General features: G+C 39.2%; 1 protein-coding gene and 1 long non-coding RNA gene across 2 annotated transcripts in view; one reads left to right on the top strand and one right to left on the bottom strand.

Moving 5' to 3' along the window:
• Window positions 1-20,142, top strand: part of LOC128317072 (CD276 antigen homolog) — a 131,284-nt gene that overhangs the window by 26,475 nt on the left and 84,667 nt on the right. The window lies entirely within an intron of this gene.
• LOC117598067 (uncharacterized) lies at window positions 14,276-15,944 on the bottom strand. The gene is made up of 4 exons (XR_004578788.2): window positions 15,820-15,944; window positions 15,409-15,732; window positions 14,965-15,000; window positions 14,276-14,877 (listed from the first exon to the last, which is right to left on the bottom strand). It is a non-coding gene; the product is annotated as an uncharacterized LOC117598067 (long non-coding RNA).

The following is a 20,142-nucleotide window of genomic DNA, read 5'->3' as shown; positions in this document are numbered from 1 at the left end:
TTAATTGCCCATGAAATTTTTGACCTTAGTTAATTATACACTACATGGCCAAACGTATGTGAAGTGAAGTGAAGTGAAGTGAAGTGAAGTGACTTGTAGACAAGTATGGTGACCCATACTCGTGTAGGGAAAGTTTAGCTCATTTAAATTAAGCTGACGTATTCTCCACCATTATATAAGAACTTTTAGCTCATTAGATGTTGACTTAGTTGTGTCTTATACTCATTATGACGTAAAGATTATTAATGTAATCAGTAATATTGATTATCTTAGGGAATTTTATCAAAATAGGTTTGACGAGGCGTCTTATTCACTCTGGCAAGTCATTACGGTCGCGGCCGTCGACAGTAATAACTTCCCTTGAGGACAACCTTTATAGAGCACGGTACTACAGATCGGGCACCCTAGGAACTCAGATGGTGAGCAGGAAATCACAGAACAACATCACCTTGAACATAGACGAGACTTTATTGTACTAAGCTACTACAGACACAGGCTAACTACTACACACATATCCTAACTACTACACACATGACCAACACACACATATCCTAACTACTACACACATATCCTAACTTACCACACACAATCAACACGCACACACATCCTAACTTACCACACACAATCAACACGCACACAGACATACACATTCATACACATTCATACATGTGGGTATGTGACATGAGAAAAACCAGTGATAATAACCAGAGAGTTGAGTTCTGAAGCATATGCATGACCATTTTACTAGACCCTGACCTGAGTGAGCCATCATTCTGTATCAGCATTAGTTGATGAAAAAGGGTTTTAGGTTTACTGCACCAGCTTAAATGAAGTTGGGAGGTATCAATACTTGCTTTGCTTGGGTGATGAGTGGAAGGAGTTGGTGTCGGTCAGCAGGTTCTAGTCGGATCGGAGTTGGAGGATGTTAGAGGAGTTATGGATTGTCGCAGGAGAGGGAGGCTGGAGTCTGAACGGCTGGGAGAAGGTTGATTCAGTCGAAGTTCGAGGTTGCCAGTCTTGGGACCTCCTGATGCAGGTTCTCTTGCTGTTCCAGCTTGGTTCGGGTTCCAGCTTCAGCTCCAGCTCCAACTCCGGCTCGGTTCTTTTCTTGGTCGAGGCGTTCTGTGTCTCCGTGTTTCTCTGTGTGTTTTCTTGCTTGGGCATGTGGTTTTTATGTTAGTTTAGATGAGCCAGCCTCTTGAGGTCTTCAACCAACCGCAGGCCGGTTTGGAGATGATTGGAGAGTGGCTTGGCTGGCCCTCCAGCTAATTTGCAAGCGACCCCTCCCGGGCTGCCTCCTTTTTAATGTCCATGTAATGTGGTCTTATTTACCTTTAATGTTTATAATACATGTATGATATGAGGTACTGAGAATTGCAAATCATCAACAGCTTCAGCACATGAAGACAAGCATGCAGATACCACACATGACATACATTAGCCATGGCCATTAGCTACTGGGTATAATGGCGTGTTTACAGAAAGAAACAGACTTAATATTATACAATTCCATTAATAGGGGGGTTGTAATATAATGCTGGTTAGAGTACATGATTTGGAGGTAACACTGGACTTCCCACCATGTGAGAAGTCGCCGTGGCTGAAGTGTAAGTTAACTCTTGCCCTCTGGTTTAATACAGGTTGTGGGAATGCATATTCCCCATACAGATTTAACACAAACTGAGCGATTATATTGAAATAAAATAAGGCAGATGCAGAGAAAGAAAAAGACATTCCAAGAAGTGGAGGAGTCTCAGGTCTGGGGCCCTTTTGCTGATTCAGTTGGGAACAAAAGGTCACTTGAAGCTGAGTAGGGTTTAGTGTAATAAATCTCAACCAGTTCCCTAATCCAAACAAAAGGCATCTGTTAAGGGTGGTCAATCCAAGGTTAGTCCCACGGAGGAATAATTTACACCCTCTTTTCGGGGTTTCTTGCATTCCGATGACCGTTATCATCCCTTAATGTTTAACGACCTGTCATCTTAGGCCATCTTAGGTCCGTTGGGTGTGAAGGAATGTCTTTGTCCTCTGTGTGGTTGTAGAGACAGTTAGTTTCCTTAATTTGATAGTCTCGATTCCTACACTCGGAATTTGTGCTCTGCATTTAACCCATCCAAGTGCACACACACAGTAGTGAACACACACGCCCGGAGCAGTGGGCAGCCTTTTTTGCTGCGGCGCCCAGGGAGCAGTTGGGGGTTCGGTGCCTTGCTCAAGGGTCTCACCTCAGTCGTGGTATTGAGGGTGGGAGAGAGCGCTGGTCATTCACTCCCCCACCTACAATCCCTGCCGGACCTGAGACTCGAACCCACGACCTTCAGGTTCACCTTCGGGTTGCAAGTCCGACTCTCTATCCATTAGGCCACGACTGCCCCCGGCCACGACTGTATGTGGACACCTGACCATCACAGCCACATGTGGTTCTGACTTTAAATTAGTATTGAGTTGCAGTGATGTTTCTCTGTGTAGGGCGAGTGGACACAAACCATACCAGCAAAATAATAACACCAGAGTCATCAGTTTTTCCTTTAATTTGTCAACCGCCTCTGTATATATACATGTATATTGTTTGATTTTGGTTGTAAACCTCACTGCTTAGACTTTATGTGGAAAATGTTCTAGCTAAACTAGATAAAATAATTAATTTCTGTTTTTCTCCAGATGATGCAGGAATGAAGTGTCCTCACCCACCGATCATGGTCTTGTCCCTCATATCATGTTTACTCCTCCAGTTCTTCTTTGCGTAAACCTGAGTGTGAATTAGAGCTGTGCACAGGACTGTGTCTTTATGCCTCCAGCACCACGTGGTGGAAGTGTTATGTTTTTGTGTTGTTCTGTTCGCCTGCTTGAACACACAACCTCCTGTCAGTCTGTGTGTTACCTTTCAGAAGGTCAGAGCCAAAGCATATAGGGAGGGTCAGACAAAGATCAATCCTAATGAACCCCATAAAAGGTACAGGAAAGAGAGAAAAGAAATGTATCCTGTCCACTTTAGGGTTACAGGAACCCAGCCCTGGAGCCAGGCCACAGGCAAGCGTCTGGTGACTGGGCCACGCACATAACCCAGTCGCTCTCATCCTGAAATGCTGATGTGGAGCCATTATGTGGCATTAGTTTTACCTCTGACTTACAACTCTGACTGGAGATTCCTTCCATAAATATTAAGAAGTTACAGCAGATGTAAAAACATTTGATGCTTGTGACTTTTTTGTTGGATGCCACTGGATCCCAGTCGTGATGCACAGCTCTAATGTGACTTGTTTATTGTGACCTGTGGGAACAGTAGGATGCCATTTCAGACATGGAAAAAGTGTACATAGCTAAGGCCAAATCCCAAATAGCTTCCTACTCTTTACATAGCTGTACAACAATTAGTTTAACACAAATATATTTAGACCAGTTTTAAACATAACTGGAAGATATAAGAATGTATATTGAATCTATCTTCTGTACTGCTTAATAAGGTGTAGTGACACAAGTTACATTTTTGTTGCAGATGGTTTGATGATATTGCTTTTGGCAGTGCTGTCCGACAGCTACATAGACGCTTAATTTCATTAGCTTCATTACACAAGCTAACCTGTTAGAAGTTTTCCTACATCACAGTTGAAGTATTATTGTCAGGGTTTGCTGTTAAACTGCAATGACTGTAAGTGATATCCATGACTGTAAGTGTTATTGTTACTGATTCTGTATATAATCACTTTTGCTAATAAAGGCACTTTGCTGAACAATTTATAAGGAATAATGTGCGAGCTTAATCAACATGTGACCATATTTTTTAAATATCAACAGGGATGTTACTCACACCATCTTTACACTCCTCCTTTTATATTCTTACTTCAAAAGAGAATGTATACTGACTTTATATTTCCATGAATCAAGTACATCACTTAAAGTACATAACTTAAATTACATCACTAATATCACTGTTAGACTCTTTTAAATTCATCATCATCTTCAGTGAACATTTTTTCCTGGTCAGGGTCGCAGTGGATCCAGAGTCTTTCCCGGGAAAACTGAGCACAAGGCAGGAAAACACCCTAAACTGAATGTCAGTCCCTCACAAAGCCTCATAGAAGCACATTCACATCCTCATTCACACCAAGGGGCAGTTTAGAGTAGCCAGTCCACACACCTGCATGTTTTCAGGGAACTCTGTGGAAATGCACTGTTTTTACTGTTGAAGACCTGTGTGATTTTCTGTTAAATGCATTTTCCCCTGATTGCTGTTCATTATTCTTATTGTTCATAAATCACACAAAGGTCTTCAACAGAAGAAATATGAAATCTGTAAAAATTTTATTTGTAAAGTTATTATATACATATATATTTTATTATTACTTTATTATTGTCCTGCATAAATAAGTACCAAGTGATATTGGCGATTTGATTGAAAACAAAATGGTGGTCTCTGACAGTGCTGTATAGATACTGTATAGAAATATTAAACTGCTTTTAAAAATAAAAAATCAACTAGTAATAAACTCAAAAGAGTCAATATTTGGTTCATTTAAACACAGAAAAAACCACTGACAAAATGTACATTTATAAAATACACCACAGAAAAATATTTAATTTAATTTAAATATTTGATTAATATTTGAAATGTATATAACTAACATCTATGAAATTCAAATACTTTTATTAGCTATCAGGCTCCATAGTTTTGCCCCTTTGCCTGTTGTACAGTTTTATAAGGAAATCCACTGGCAAGTTTTTCAACAATTTAGAGTTACTTCAACTGAAACTGTTTTGTTGTTGAACATATAGAGCTTATATGTACTTATTCTGTAAGTGATTATATTATAAGTACTTATAATGTAAGGGATTTTTCAAAGCTGTAGATCTGCACTCTTTTATATGTGTATAAAAAAAATATATATATTGCCTCATAAAGGCTTCGAAGCTTCAGGAAGCAGTGTTTTGAAAGCAAACCCATCACTAGGTTCTGTCTTTCAGCTTCCAGTACAAGGGGAATGTTCCAGAGCTGCTATGGGAGTAAGTATGCTTTTAAATTCACCAGGGTTGGACTGGGACATTGCTCGGGTTGTTATCCGCCCGGTTTTTCAGGGATAGTCTCAATTTTTGTCCATTTACCCACAAAATTATGTTGCTTTTCCAGAGACACCTCGTTAATAGCTCTATGTTCGTCATTATGTTATTATACAGGCCACTCAGCTGACTGTGATGAGCTGAAGACTGCGGATAAACAGCTGCTTTTTTAAGGGAGATTTTATGAGTGTGGCTTTTAGACACTTAGCGGCTAGAGCGTCCGCGAGCTCCTACACAACCAAAGCGACTTAAACTAAAACTTACCCTGGCTTAATATGCAAGACAGTGATATTAAAAGAGCAAATTCAGTGTACACCTTATTAATAAAACATACTACATACAGACAAAGAAGATGAGCCCAGACTCTACACGCAAAGTTTCACATTAAACACACAACAGTTCAGTGTTTATGAGTGTACAGGCTAAATGTTTTTATAATCCTTTACATTTAAAAATGGTGAGTTTAAAGAGACACTACAAAGCATTAATCCAAATAAAAATACATTTACTAAAACATCTTTTAAGAGAATGTATTATTGTTATTAGGGGGCCAAGCACCGAAGGACTGGCCGCAACATACAAAGGAATAAAGTACAGACAAAAATACAATCATGGAGGTAACACCATAAAAAATATGAAATAAAAAGGTAGAAATGTACAAACATGCAAGAATTTTAGTATATAGTAATGAGCAGTGACAAATGAAGTCAACAGTCATCGCCTAACATAACGTACCAGAGCTTCCCATCAGGCGTAACCGCACACCTAGTTCAAGTTCAAGCTGTTCACATGAAGAACACGGGTGAGCAGACAAGTAGGGAACACTAGGGATACTGCTGGGTAAGGACACCTTCACTTGTAGTGAACGGGTCACTTCAGGAAGGGAAAGTACTTTACTCCCTGCCAAATCGTTACCCAGTGTAAAAGAAACACCAGCAACTGGTAACAGTACACTCTCGTACCTCGAGCTGAACTGTTCACAAAATCTGACCGACTATTTTGCCTAATAAGAAGAATGAAGGAAAAAATCAACATGAAGTATGCCTGTCATGTTATTGTGCTGAAATGACTGGCTAATAAGAGGAGGGATACGACCATCATCAGAGTGGGAGAAGAGTTCATTCCTCCGTCATCTGGAAGGAGACACAGATTCATGGTTATAAATAAACATGTTTTTCATTAAGCCCACTTCTCAAGTTTCAGAAGCTCAGTAAAGTCACTAACTGCTAAAAGTTTACTTGAGAGATAAATAGAGTTGTGCAGGATTTCTAAACCATAGCAGAACAAAAAACTGTTTTTCTGATGTTTAATATTTGCTTACCTGTGGCAGCTGGCTGTGTAGGTGATTCTTTGTGCAGTGGAATGCAGGAAGAAAACATAAAAAACACAATTACAAACACGTACAGAGTCTGTGGATACTGAGTCCATTAGCCGTGACTAAGTTAGCAAGCTAATATGACTCTATAACTAAAATAAACAGACCATACACATCACAAAGGTCAAATTTAATTTGATATTTTATTAGCTGCACAGCTGTATTGGGTAAAAAGTCTAAAGTATGTTGAGCAGTGATAAGGCTGTAATGATTACCAACAGAATCAGTTATGTAGACTAAAGAAAAAATATTAACATAATATAATGAAAGAGTCCAGAGAATATAACAGTGGATTGAAGCAGTGGACTGTCTGTTACTACCACAAAACGTTTACATGCTGCCCAATTGTAAAATATTGTGTGTGTGTGTGTGTGTGATATATATATATATATATATATAGTGTAGACTTTCAGCTTTATTTTAAGAGGTTCCACAAAAATATGGCATTTACCATTTAGGAATTACAGCCATTTTCAACAAAGTACCTCCATTTTCAGGGGTTCAAAGGTATTTGGACAAAGTGACAATATTGTAAATATGACCATTATTTTAATACTTGGATGAAAATCCTTTGTAGTCAATGACTGCCTGTAGTCTGGAGCCCATTGTCTCAAAACTCAAATTCAGAGTTTCCTCCCTGGAGATGATTTGCCGGGCCTTCACTGCAGCCACCTTCAGTTGCTGCTTGTTTGTGGGTCTTTCTGCCTTCAGTCTTGTCTTCAGTAAGTGAAAAGCATGCTCTACTGGGTTGAGATCAGGCGACTGACTTGGCCATTGAAGAATATTCCATTTCTTTGCCTTCAAGTCTTGAGTTGCTTTCTCAGTATGTTTAGGGTCATTATCCACCTGCACTGTGAAGCGGCATCCTATCAGTTTTGTAGCATTTGGCTGAATGTGAGCAGAGAGTATAACCCTACACACCTCAGAATTCATCTTGCTACTTCTGTCAGCAGTCACATCATCAATAAACACCAATGAGCCCGTTCCATTGGCAGCCATACATGCCCATGCCATGACACTGCCTCCACCATGTTTGACACATGATGTGGTATACTTTGGATCATGAGCTGTTCCTTTTTTTCGCCATACTTTTCTCTTCCCATCATTCTGGTACAAGTTAATCTTGGTTTCATCAGTCCAAAGAATCTTATTCCAGAACATGGGAGGCTTTTTTAGATGTTTTCTGGCAAAGTCTAATCTGGCCTTCCTGTTCTTGAATGTTACCAGTGGTTTGCACCTTGTTGTAAACCCTCTGTATTTACATTCATGAAGGCATCTCTTGATTGTAGATTTTGACAATGATACGCCTACCTTCTCCAGAGTATTCTTGACTTCTGTTGATGTTGTGAAGGGGTTTTTCTTCACCAAGGAAAGGATTCTGCGATCATCCACTTCAGTTGTCTTCTGTGGTCTTCCAGGCCTTTCGATGTTGTTGAGCTCACCAGTGCTTTCTTTCTTTTTAGGAATATACCCAACTGTTGATTTGGCCACACCTAAGGATTTTGCTATATCTCTTATAGATTTATGTTGTTTTTTCAGCCTAATGATGGCCTCCTTCACTTGCATTGAGATCTCCTTGGGCTTCATATTGGTAGCTCCAGTCGAACAGCTGTCAAATGCCAACTCTATACCTGATATCAACTCCAGACCTTTCATCTCCTTCATTTGTCTTGAAGTAACGAGGGAATGGACTGCACCTGGTCAATTAACTTCTTGTCAGTCAAAATAAAGCCTAAAGTCTACACTTCAATCACATCTTGATTGTTTTATTTCAAATCCATTGTGGTGGTGTATAAAGGCAAAATCATGCCATTAGGGAATACAGTTGCCATTAAGGGGTGTACTTGGTCTGCAACAATGTTTAGGTAGATGGAATGTTAGTACCCAAGATTTCCCAGCAGAACATTGCCCACTATCTGTGGGATCGGACCAGACGGGCTAGCCTTCACTCCCCACATGCATCAATGAGACTTGGGCTCCCATGACCCCATCACCGGTTCACTGGTTGTCCTTCCTTGGACCACTTTTGGTAGGTACTAACCACTGCATACCGGGAACACCCCACAAGACCTGCCGCTTTGGAGATGCTCTGATGCAGTCGTCTAGCCATCACAATTTGGCCCTTGTCAAAGTCGCTCAGGTCCTTACGCTTGCCCATTTTTCTTGTTTCCAACACATCACCTTCAAGAACTGACTGTTGACTTGCTATCTAATATATCCCACCCCTTGATAGGTGCCATTGTAACAAGATAATCAATGTTATTTATTTCACCTCTCAGTGGTTTTAATGTTATGGCTGATCGGTGGGTGTGTGATTTTTTTTTGTAATAAGGACTAATTGACGATGGCCTGCTGAATTATTAGAAAAATAATAATTTTCTGCTTAATTTAAACTCTGCTTTACGTCATGGCTGCATTACCACCTCGGGTGTGCATTATTTTTCTAATAATTCAAGGAATTATTACTTAAAACACTCAAACTCAAAATCAATTATTGTAAGGTGACACTGGATTTATGTTGGGAAATATTATTATGAAAAATAAAAAAAAACTTAAATAACTTGCTTGCATAAGTATTCAGCCTCCACACATTAGTATTTGGAACAGCCACCTTGCTGCAAAAACAGCTTTAAGTCTTTTGGGATACGTATGTACCAGCTTTGCACACAATGTTGGAGCCATTTTGGCCCATTCTTCTTGGCAGATTTGCTCCAGTTTGTTCAGGTCGGTTGGGTGATGCTTGTGGACTGCAGTTTTCAAATAATGCCACATATTCTGAACGGGACTGAGATCAGGACTTTGACTGGGCCACTGTAGGACAATTACCTTTTTGTTCTTAAGCCACTCCATTGTTGCTATGGCCTTGTGCTTGGGATCATTTTCCTGCTGAAAGGTGAATTTCTTCCCAAGCTTCAGTTTTTCAGCAGACTAAAGCAGGTTCTCTTACAGTATCTCCCTTTATTTTGGCTTCATCCATTCTTCCTTCAATTCTCACAAGATGCCCAGTCCCTGCTGATGAGAAGCATCCCCACAGCATGATGCTGCCACCACCATACTTCACTGTAGGGATGGTCTGTCTTGAGGCATGGGTAATTTTAGGTTTGCGCCACATGTAGCTCTTTTGAGTTTTGGCCAAAAATCTCTCTTGGTCTCATCTGACCACAAAACCTTTTCCCACATGGCAGCTGGGTCACTCTCATGCTTTCAGATGGTACTTTTTGAGTAAGGGCTTCTTTCTTGCCACCCTCTCATACAAGCCAGTGTTATGCAGTGCTCTTGATATGGTTGACTAGTGCATCATTACTCCACTGCCAGCCACTGAACTTTGTAGCTAATTCAAAGTGATCATTGGCCCCTCTGTGGCTTCTCTCTCAAGTCTCCTTCTTGTTTGAGTGCTGAGTTTTGAGGGGCAGATTTTTCTTGGCAGTGCCTGGGTGGTGTGATGCAGCTTCCACTTCCTGATAATTGATCCAACTGGGCTCACTGGGATATCCAAACACTTGGATATTATTTTGTACCCTTTCCCTGATCTACTCATTTGTATTACTTTTCTCTAACTTCTGTAGAATGCTCTTTGGTCTTCATTTTCCTTCAGCTTCACAGCCTGACCAATGAGCCTTCAACAATGGGGTTTTTATCCAGAAAATATGACCAGAAACGTTAATGATTCACCGATGGATACCAACGGTAAGGTAATTGTGTCCTCATTAGGACAATTTCTTTCATCAGCGTAAACTGGGAGCTTCCACAGCACAGGGGTTGAATACTTATGCAAGCAAGACATTTCATCTTAATAATAAAAAAACTGAAAGATCTTGCTTGCATAACTATGTCACCTTGCAATAACTGATTTTGAGTTTCAGTGTTTTAAAATATCAAACAGAATGAAGTACCATTTGTTATTTAATAATATGAGAGAGGGTGAGGGGTCTGAATAGTTTTGCAAGGCACTGTATATAAAATTGCAAGCATCTTGTTCTTTGAATTAAATTCCATAAATATTTAATTCCTGTTTGCAGTGTAAATTCGTTATTATTATTGTAACAGGGACTAATTATTACATTACTCTAGTAAAGTACCAAGAGGTTTAATGTTTAGTTCCTCACAGTTTTGTTTTGCGTTATATTTATCCATTTGTTTTAGCATATCTAATTTATAAGCCACATTTAGGCTGATCATAATAATAATTCATAATAATCCACTATTAAAACAGTCAATCCAACTAGTTTATTAGACTGTTACCAGACTATTAAACTTTGGTCACAGACTTACCATGGACTGAAAGTTTAACAATTTGAATCAAACTCCAGCCTGGGGAGACAGATCTCTTTGTTCAACTCAGTACCAGGTAGCTGCTGTAATATCCTGTGTCAGTAACACTGACGTTCTTCAACACCAGGGAACAGTTTCGTTTCCTCAGCTCATCCTCAGGAACGTCCGCACGACGCTTATATCCCTCACCTTCATACGACTCCACACCCAATCTCTCAAACACAATCTCCTTATCAATCTTCCACCGAACACAAAGTGCTCTGATAGACATGTTATTAAATTCACACGGCAGGACAGCTGTGAAACCCACTCGGGCAGATATTATCCAGGAACCTGCAGAGAGCAACTCATTAAAAACAGGATTTTAGCATCTTTTGCACTTTTTTTTTCAACCTCTTGTCCATTTTATTTCAAATCGTTACTTACCTGCACCATTAGCAAAGCACGAACTGTCGTAAGTGATTATATTTATGTTTTTGAATGAAAGCATGAAGCAGATGCATTGTTTAGTACCATAACAGTAGCTGCAACATGGCACAGGGAAAGCACTTTTCTAAGTGCACTTGCTCCAGAGTAAAGCCTAGTGTGTACCTGAGACCAGTGCTAAAGTAATGGCACACTAATTACTGTGCCTGGCAATAAAGTTTCATTCTGTCTGCAGCAGAGCTTCCAGCTTGTAGAAAATACAAGATAGGAAGAACAGAATGTCTCTAAGAAAATACAGCTCTGAAAGGCTTCATTAATTAAACTTATAAGTGATGCATTAACTCCAGAGATGCTGAAAACAGGTCCAAGCTCGAGTCAGGAATTAGACATACAAAACAACAAAACCTCTCACAACACAACAATCACCTCTACATCCACCTTAAAGCATGTGTTTCATTACACACTGTACTACAGGCAAGCAGCATGAAATCTCCTCCACCCTGATGAGCAGAAGAGAATAACGCTACAAATTAACACACATGGATTACACACAAACACACAGCAACGCCGTGAGTTCGCACATGCGCACTGACGGGGAAAGGGCGGGGGGAAAGGGGAGGTGGGGAATTCTCTGGAACTCGGGCTTCTGGGGAAATGATCTGGATTTGTTTTGTGTCTTACTACCTTTAGAAAAAAAAGAGGCTGGTTAGGGAACGACGGAATAACACACTTCTATCAAACCATTTTAGTGCAAGGCTAACACAGGTTTAGACTTTCAGGAAATAAACGCTGCTTAGTTAAAGTGCCGCTTTACCTGAATTTCCCGTTACAAGGGTTTAAACCCGAAATCCCCCCTGCAGGAGTTTCTCAGGGTTTCTCCATCAGTGTCGCTCAATGAGTACACAAAGTGCAGTCACGAGGACCATCAGAAACACTACAGTCTGCAGTGTGCTAATCTCTCCCTGCTTACAGCTGATAGAGTTTTACAGAGTTGTATAGAGGTGTATAGAGTTTACACTCACCCCCTGACCATGTCCCAGGCATTCTGTTAACACACTGGAAGTGGGCTGTCCATGTCATAGCACAGAGAGCAGTCATGCGCGCTTGTTTCCTGCAGGGTTGCCAGAGACGCGGTTTTGCGACAAGGTTGTGAGCAGGGAAAAGGCGGAGAAAGGAATTCTCTGGAACTCAGGCTTCTGGGGGAATGATCTGGATTTGTTTTTTGTCTTATTACCTTTAGAAAAAAAGAGGCTGGTGAGGGAACGACTTTAAATGAGAGCAAGGAACTAACATGCCTCGAGGACATTCCATAACATTAAATGTAACTATAAACGGATAAAAAAAGTGTCGTATCTTTCATTACAAAAAATAGGTACAAATAGTAATACATTGCTGTAGTGTCTAAGCGGAATAACACACTTCTATCAAACCATTTTACTTTAATTTGCAAGGTCAGTTTATTTGTAGACCTCTAAATGTTGATTATGGAAGCATTTAAGCACCTAATATAACACAACCTGACTGGTATTCCAGAAAATATTTATAACTCAGACTTGAACTGACCTCAGTGCAACAAAACAGGACAGATTTCTGTGCAGCTGCTTTGGGACCAGGTCTACTGTTTAATACTGTACAAATATAACTTAACTGATCATAACTGAATGCAATGCTTAAGCTCAGACTCAGAATTATGTGTGTCTAACAGGCCTGTCACTTTGAGGAGCCATTATTCTAGAGTTTACCCAAATTATATATCAATCAAATCTTACATATTTCAAACAAAACCACAATCCAGGTCAGTCCATAAACTTCCTGTAAGGTCTTCTACTGGAACTCCTTTTAGTAATTCCTAGTCACATTTGCACATGTCATGGGAGGCATGATTATTATATACATGATAGCTGAACTTTTAAACATGTGGGATTTTATAAAAATTTTCCACAAGAGAAAAGTTATGACTGCTAAAAAGTCCCTTGATGTGCAAATTCTAATTAATTTGCATGTGTAAGATGAAGTTGAAATGTATCTAAATATAAAAAAAAACAATAATAATACATGAAAAAAAGACATACATTAAATAAATGTTTTATTTGGTCATTTTAATATTTTATTTCAAATCATGCAAAAATTCCAAACTAAAACTGGAACAATATATATTCCCTGTCCAAGCTTTTCTCCACTACAATGCTCATTGGGATTTCTACAGTGTGAATGTCATCATTGTCATTTGCTAAGCTCCACCCCTTGGTTACAGTTGCTACGTGTGACAAGCTTTTAAGTGAAACATGCCATTTCAGAGAGAAGCAGACAAAAAGCTTTCCAATGTAAATGTAAGGCTCATGTCATCATATCAGTCTCTTGCTAAAGTCATTAAACCCAGGACAAAAAAAGTCAGCATCATCATCAGTAAGCCATCCAACTAGATGATAAGAACAACAGGGTTAATTATAAGGACTATGATTTTCTGAAGCAGTCACAGTTAGGCTAAGAAAAACAATCACTGGTCATGAGGTCACAAACTTTGTCCAATGTTTCTGTATACCGTATGAATTGATGCCATAACTGGAGTTTAAAAAATGAAGCCAAATGTCCCTGAGGCCCTCTAGTGTCTGTCTCCAGTACAATTTCCAACTCCACCCATCCCCATGTTAGTGCATGGAACACAAGACAAACTTACACTTTAAGTTACATCTCCATAAATTAATTCTGGAAATAGTGTTCTGTCTTTTTTAGATTTTAGATGAACTTGATATCTCCCCTAATGTTTTTCCTTATCATGAATACATCGCTAGGAGTTGAGGTGATTGGCAGTTTTGGACATGACAGCCATGCCTCATGAACACACACACACACACACACCTGAAGCTCTGGACAGTTGTGTAGCAAAGCCGTGTCCTGTTCTGCTGTAAACAGTTCTGCTGTCCTGTTCTGCTGTAACAGAGCCTCAGCTGGGAATTCTTTCAGTTTTTCCAGGATATTGCTCATTTTGATGTCCAAGCTAGCTCATTAGACTGATATTATAACTAGCAAAACAACATGAGTGAACAAAGCGATGGCATAAACTTGTGTCCTACAGAGTTATTATAATTTTCTTTCGGTCACTGTCAGGAGGCTGCACATTGCTGAGTAAGTGGAGCTAACCTCATTTAGCAGGAATTTCACCAAATACAACTGTTTATTTAAAATTACTGTTACATATTGAACACTATATTTTATCATATTGTCTTTGTAGCCATTTTGTTTAAAAGCAATAAGCTGCTTGAGACTGGTTTTCCTCTACTTCTCAATGTGCCTAAGAACCCCTAAGACACTGCTTCTGGTTCATCGTTTAAGGTTCTGGGTTACTGATCAGAAGGTCAGGAGTTTAAGCCCCAGCACCACCAAGCTGCCACTGTTGGGCCCTTGAGCAAGGCCCTTAACCCTTTCAGCTCCAGAAGCCGTGTCATGGCTGGCCCTGTGCTCTGACTCCAGCTTCCTAACAAGCTGGGATATGCGAAGAAAAGAATTTCACTGTGCTGTAATGTATATGTGACATATAAAGGCTTCTTGTTCTTCTAATGCAAAATATATGACATGCTACACTGTGAAAGCTCCTTTAGCAGCTACAGTCATAAGCAGATATGTCTGAGTTTTCACTTCATGTGCTACTGTAATGATGTTTCCTCACTTGCTAAAGAGAGGAAAGAGTAACCAGGAGAGGAGAGACACGACCCTCACCAGTGGCTAGGGAGAGGTCATTCCTGCGTAGGCTGGAGGGAGACAATTCAGAAATTCATCACTTTACGTTTAAAGTTTAGTTCTTTTGGATTTCAGTTTGAGGTTTAATATTTGCGTACCTGAGGCTGTTGGCTTTTTTGGTGTTTCTTTGGGCTCTGGGAAGAAAATAGAAACAGAATTAGTTAGTTCAGAATTAGTTCGTAACCTACAAATGGGTACAGGCCAGGATAAACAATTCATCTAGTTAGCTAGCTGTGAGGAAGTTCGCAAACTAATATGACTAGTTTAAAAGAAACACATTGTACACAATGCTTATGCTACATGAGACATGTGAATAATGTCTGATGAATAAAACCACAGGTGAAAAACAATAACATGTGGGTTTTTTCAATTACATGTGAAAATGAATAAATCCTATGAAAATGAACTGTGTGAAAAAAAATCACATAAAAAAATGTATCATGTTAAATTATATCTGAAGGTAAAATAATTGTGAAAAAAATCATGTGATAAATGAATCACATGAAAAATATCCATCATATGCACCATGGTCAGACACTCACCATCGACTGAGACTTTCACACTCCCAATCAATCTCCATTCTGTAGAGACAGATGTCTTTGCATGTCTCAGTAACAGTCAGATTCCTGCATCAGATTTTCTGATGTTCTTAAACGTCAGAGAACAGTTTCCTTTAAGCAGCTCGTCCTGAGGAAAGTCCACACGGCCCTCATATCCCTCACCCACATACGACTTCCCATTCCATCCCTCAAACACAATCTCAGCATCAGTGCACCACTGAACATGCGGTGTTCGGATTTGCTCGTTATTAAATTGACATGGCAGGACAGCAGTGAAACCAACTTGGGTAGATATGACCTGAGAACCTGCACAGAGACACATTTAGTAACCTTTAAGCAGTGATCTTTCTTAATTCTTGCCTATTTTACTGAAATTAGTAACATACAACTTACCAACACAGTGAGCATTCCATAAGATGTAAACACAAAGGAAGGACGTTTCCCAGAATAGTTCTGGGTGCACTAAAATAAAACAAAGACGAGGTTAATAAATGTTACATAACAGGTGACAGTTTCATGTAGAGCTGTCAATATCACATATGAAATTAGGATTAATCAAAACCACTACGCATTAAGCCTCAGGCCTTTCCATGAGGGGATACTCCCTAGGGATCGTGGAAGCATGTACTTTGAGCAGTTCTGAAAGCCCTGCGATTGCAGTGGTATGTTGGTTCAATTTTGTTGCTCCCACAGATGTCCCACTACCACATCCTCCAAACTGATTGTTGCTACATGCCTTCTTGGATGTTGTTTGGCTGAATCCATTATTACAGAGTGTTCTTCTGATGGAGTTCAAAACAGTGAAGTTTCATAACACTGGATACAAATGCATGAAGAAATATTAAGGAATATGTAAAAAAAAAAAAAAAAAATACAGAATTTGAAGAGATGGTTAAACATTCAAAATAACTAGGATGATGAGAAACAAGAACATGCAAAGACTTGGAACACAATCTGGAAATACATATATATAATATACACAGCATGATTAACTTGACAAAAGAGAAAAAAAAAACGCTGGAAGTCAGAGTGATGTCTTTAAGCATATTCCAGTCAATAGCGTTGAAGATACACCACACCCTCCAGATTCTAAACAAACTTTGACAGCAGTGAACTAGATTAATAAGGAGAACAGAGAAGAGATTAACACGAGCCTGGTGGTGTATAATGGCAGCATCCCATTGAATTGTGAGGACATATTCCAGCATCGAACAGCCCCAAGTTGGTAAAGCGCCACAGAGAAGTGCCTATCACATAACCAAAAACTCATACAAAGTCCACCTTCTTCAAAACAAATAAACTCCAATCATTTTATTTTCCTCACCAAGCAACATTTGGAAAAGGAAATAGTGTGTGGGAAAATGCAGAGCCAAACACACAGATGAACCAAGATAGATCAAGATGTGCCTCCAGTGGTGGGACCTATAAATTCTAGACAACATTTAATTGGATCATGATGAAGATTTGTTCTTTCTGATCATGTTCCTGGAAGTGACAAACAATAAAATTAAAATGATAATATATCCAAATCAATTTTTGTAGTTTTTTCCAGGCATTGTATCACACTGGTGTCCATATGACTAAGGGACAGATAAAATTAAGGTCCAGCAAGGAACAGGTGACAATTTTAATTTCATGGGTACATGGTTTTCATCACTGCACTGGTCACCAAGTACCCTGCCCTGAGACATACAGAGGTGTATTTCCTTTGAAATACTATTTGAATGGTAATCATTGGTTGTCAGCATATTCAATTGTCATTATTCAAAATGCATTAACAAATGTATAATTCATTATACGGTTAAAAGATAAAGATAAAGCTAATAAGGGTGTGTGTTTTCCCCCTTACAGTAAAACCTGTGTCCTCCAGAGAAACAAATGGAAAGAGGTTATCCGAAACATCATTTCCCACAAGTGAGTCAATATCAAACTTCTATATTTCATTATCTGCAAAACAGTTTTACTTTCCTGTAAAACCGCTAATTCAATTTATTTCAAAACGTTAGAGGACTTTTTATCCTATTCTTGCCCATTCCCTAAGGAATTCTGTCCAATCACAAACATTCTTGCAGAAAGTTTGACCAATTCCACCAAGGTTTACATATTATATATATACACACTGTGTACAGTCCATAAATATTTGGACATTGACAAAGCTATATAATTTTTACTGTTTACCACAGTGTATTGACATTCAAATTAAAATAATTAAAATCAGAGTTCTCCTCTGAGATTTTAATGGAAGTTTTTTAAAAGGCAGGAGATATTTTGAAAAAATTAATTCTTGGCCCCCCAGCACATATTGGTTCTAAAACTGTTACACAAGCACCCCATCACAAATTATTTTGTACCACATAAGAATCAAATGACATATTGAGACAATAAATAAATGATACAATTTATAAAACAGTAGGTTTCATAATAAAACCTATAGATGTTCCAGTCATAGATGTTGTGGTGGCTTAGAAGGTGAATATGGGAGAAAATTTCACTGTATAGGTATAACTACAATAAGAACTGTTTTAATACGTTAATATTACAGGCTTTGCTCCACATGGGCCACTAGCATGGACCTTGTTAGCTAAAACTCAGAGTAATGTTAATAAAATTGGCTGGAACACTTCACTGCTGTGTGTGTGTGTGTGTGTGTGTGTGTGTGTGTGTGTGTGTGTGTGTGTGTCATTTAAACCAAGTATAACAATTGTTTCTTTCCAGGTGATGCGAGAATGAACTGGCCTCACCCACAGGTCATGGTCTTGTCCCTCCTCTCTTGTTTTCTCTTCCAGCTCTTCTATGAAGAAATGTGAGTGAGATCTAGAGTTGTGCACAGGACTGTGTGTTTTAGTCCAACACCCACTGAAAAAAGCTCATTGTAAAATTTATTGAAAAGTAGCTAAAGCATGTGCAAACAGTCGCTAGAAGTTGTTGAGGGGTCCACGGGAACAATAGCTGTTAGAGATTGCTTATTGGGAAGATAGCTTCATGCAAGCATAACTCGCTCAGGTTTTACACACTAATGGTGAGTTGACTGAATCTGCATTTACATTTACATTTATAGCATTTGGCAGACGCCCTTATCCAGGGCAACTTACAAAAGTGCTTTGAAGTCTCATTCAATAAGTACATTCTGATACTGGTTCACTAGGTCACAGACTAAGAACACCATAAGCCCAAAAACTCTGTTGAGAGGTAATATAGTAACAAGTGCTCAGATAATACAAAGATTTTTTAAAGTGTTGTTAAGTACTTTAGGAAGAGGTAAGTCTTTAGTTGTCGTTTGAAGACTGCCAGTGACTCAGCTGTTTGGACATCTAGGGGAAGTTCATTCCACCACCTAGGAGCCAGAATAGAGAAGAAGCCTTAATGCAGGTCTTCCTTGTACCCTGAGAGATGGTGGGACCTGTCGAGCAGTGCTAGAGGATTGGAGGGAGCGTGGTGCCATGTGGGGTGTGATAAGTGCTTTGAGATAAGTGGGTGCTGGTCTGTTTTTGCCTTTGTAGGCAAGCATCAGTGTTTTAAATCTGATGCAGCAGCTACAGGAAGCCAATGGAGGGAACGCAGCAATGGGGTGGTTTGGGAGAACCTAGGAAGGTTGAAATCCAGTCATGCAGCTGCAATCTGGATCAGTTACGGAGGATGAATGGCGCTCAGAGGCAGACCTGCCTGGAGATAGTTGCAGTAGTCCAGTCTAGGGACTGAACAAGCACCTGAGTGGCCTGTGTGGAAAGAAATGGACAAATCCTTCTGAATGTTATAGAGTGTGCATGTCTGATTAGCAATGTGAGAGGAAAAGGAGAGTTGATTGTTCATGGTTACCCCAAGGTTGCGTGCAGTAACCGAAGGTGAGATATTATAGAGGGAGGAAGAGATTTGATATGTTTTATAGACTGTACATTTGTATGTATTTCGGTGTAATGTTTTGTGAACAATTTCTCAAATTGAAATTAGTTTAAATCTCACATACGTTATAGCAGTTATAAACAGCCATTCCCTTACCAGCTTTTTTTTTGTTCTCTCTTGAAAAGTATAAGACAAAACAAGTTGTCATGGTATAAAGAACTCACAAATCGTAAACTCCTCTGTCCAACAGTTACAAGTTACAACATGAAAATGTAGCTTAAGTAAAAATGTTAGTTTGCAAGCCTTATTGTAGACCCTCTTGCACATGTAGTATAACACTGAATTTGATAAATTCTGAAAAAAGAACAGATTGTTAGGTACTGATATTCATTCCTGGTGAAAGTGTAAAATCATGTAATGCTTTTGACATTTTTGTTAGTTTCTGCTGGATCCCAGTCCTATTTTCACAACTCTAGTTCCTTGCACTCTGTAGGGAACAAAGAGTAGGATGCTATTCCAGACAAAAAACAATGACAAAATCCCCACAACAGTGGATCTAACACAATCTATGTAGTGCGCCAAAAGAACAGAAAAAGGATGGAAATTATCTATGCGTATCCATTAAGTTTATCAACTGGTATGAGAGTTAGCTAGATGCACTGTAGTTTCTGGCCTTATACAATTCATACTGTAATTATTTTTTCTAGGGAAGGTAGAAACAGAAGCTAAAGATGTTATTAGTAATGTATCAGCCAGAGTACTGCCCTTAGATAGACTATATGTTATGAGATAGGGAGCTGGTTTGTAGTTTGATGTTTGTTACAAAGGCCCTGTATTACATGTATTATATTAAAGTCATAAATTGTACTAAATGAT

This window comes from Pangasianodon hypophthalmus, chromosome 9 (assembly GCF_027358585.1).
Source record: "Pangasianodon hypophthalmus isolate fPanHyp1 chromosome 9, fPanHyp1.pri, whole genome shotgun sequence".
Classification (NCBI taxonomy): Eukaryota; Metazoa; Chordata; class Actinopteri; order Siluriformes; family Pangasiidae; genus Pangasianodon; species Pangasianodon hypophthalmus.
This window is presented reverse-complemented; position numbering and strand designations above follow the sequence as displayed.